Source organism: Carlito syrichta, unplaced genomic scaffold, assembly GCF_000164805.1.
Source record: "Carlito syrichta isolate Samal-C Ts95f unplaced genomic scaffold, Tarsius_syrichta-2.0.1 Scaffold308194, whole genome shotgun sequence".
Taxonomy (NCBI): domain Eukaryota; kingdom Metazoa; phylum Chordata; class Mammalia; order Primates; family Tarsiidae; genus Carlito; species Carlito syrichta.
In genome coordinates, this window is record NW_007252290.1 from 253,212 (window position 1) to 255,079 (window position 1,868).

Here is a 1,868-nt window from a genome sequence, read left to right on the forward strand (position 1 = left end):
AAGGATTGCCTGAGCCCAGCAGGTTGAGGCTGCGGTGGCTGTGAGCATGCCACTGCACTCTGGCCTGGGTGACAGAGGGAGACTCCCACTCAAAAAAAAAAAATTAACTGATTCAGCGACCTTAGTACATTCACATGGTTGTGCAACCACTACCTCTAAGTCCTACACATTTTCTTTTTCTTTTTTTTTTCACGGCCACCACAGCCTCGACCTGCTGGGCTCAGGGCATCCTTCCACCTCAGCCTTCCAAGTAGCTGGGATTACAGGTGCACGCTGTAGTAGCCTGGCTAATTTTTTTTGTTTGTTTATTGTAGAGACGAGATCTTACCAAGTTGCCCAGGCTGGTCTTGAACCCTTGGGCTCAGGCAATTATTCTGGATATTTAGTATAAATGGAATCATGTGATAGGTGACCTTTTGGGTCTGTTTTTTTTCCCATGTGGCAGAATGTTTCCAAGGCTTGTTCACATTGTACCATGTGTCTGCCCTTCATTCTTTTTTGTGACTGAATAATATTCCATTATATGCATATAATATATTTTGTTTATCCACTCAAGGAGGGGCTGTTTTGCTTTATTTATTTATTTAGAGTTGGAGTCTCACTCGATCATCCAGGCTTGAGTGCAGTAGCACACTCATGGTCACCCCAGTGTTGGCCTACTGGGCTCCAGCAATCCTTCTGCCTCAGTCTTCCAAGTAGCCAGAACTATAGGTGCATGCTGTCATGTCCTGCTAATTTTTGATTTATTGTAGAGATGAGGGCTTGCCAAGTTGCCCGGGCTGGTCTCGAACCCATGGGCAATCCACTCACTTTGGCCTCCCAATGTGCTGGGATTACAGGCTGAGCCACTGAGACCGGCCAGGTATTTTATTTTTGAGTTGGGGTTTCACTCTGTTGCCCAGGCTGGAGTGCAGTGATATGATCACAGCTTACCACAGCCTCGACTTGCTGGGCTCAGGTGATCCTTCCACCTCAGTCTTCTGAGTAATTGGAAATACAGGTGTGTGCCACCACATCCAGCTAAATTTTTTTTTTTTTTTTGTCATGATGAGTCTTGACAGACTGGTCCCAAACTCCTAGGCTCTGGCACTCTACCTGCCTCAGCCTCCCAGAGTGCTGGGATTATAAGAATGAGCCACTGCACCTGGCCGAGGAGGGAACTTATTTTTTTTTTGAGTTGAAGTCTCACTTTGTCGCCCAGGCTGGAGTGCAGTGGCATACTTATAGCCACCCTAGCGTCGACCTGCTGGGCTCCGGCGATCCTTCTGCTTCAGCCTTCCAAGTAGCCAGAACTACTGGTGTGTGCTACTACTCCTGGCTAATTTTTGATTTATTATGGAGACGAGGTCTCGCAAAGTTGCCTGGGCTGGTCTTGAACCCACAGGCTCAGGCAATTCTCTTGCCTCAGCCTCCCAAAGTGCTGGGATTACAGGCTGAGCCACTGAGCCCAGCCAGAGGGAATTTTTAAAGTTTGCTAATTTTTTTTTGAGTTGGAGTCTCACTCTGTTGCCCAGGCTAGAGTGCGGTGGCACGCTCATGGTCACTGCAGCCTTGACCTACTGAGCTCAGGTGATTCTTCTGCCTCAGCCTTCTAAGTAGCTGGAAGTATAAGCATGCGCTACCACACCTGGCTAATTTTTTTATTTATTGTAGAGACAGGGTCTCAACAAATTGCCCAGGCTAGTCTCGAACCCCGGAGCAATCCTCTCACCTCAGCCTCCCAGAGTGCTGGGATTATAGGCTTGAGCCACTGTACCAGGCCAACTAATTGATTTTTTTATTGTGGTAAAATATACATAACATAGCCAGGCTCGGTGGCTCAGCCTGTATCCCGTGCCTTTGGGAGGCTGAGGTGAGTGGATTGCCTG

At 48.0% G+C, this 1,868-nt stretch overlaps 1 protein-coding gene across 1 annotated transcript in view; it reads right to left on the reverse strand.

Moving 5' to 3' along the window:
- LOC103267663 overlaps nt 1-1,868 on the reverse strand; it is a 6,625-nt gene that overhangs the window by 4,086 nt on the left and 671 nt on the right.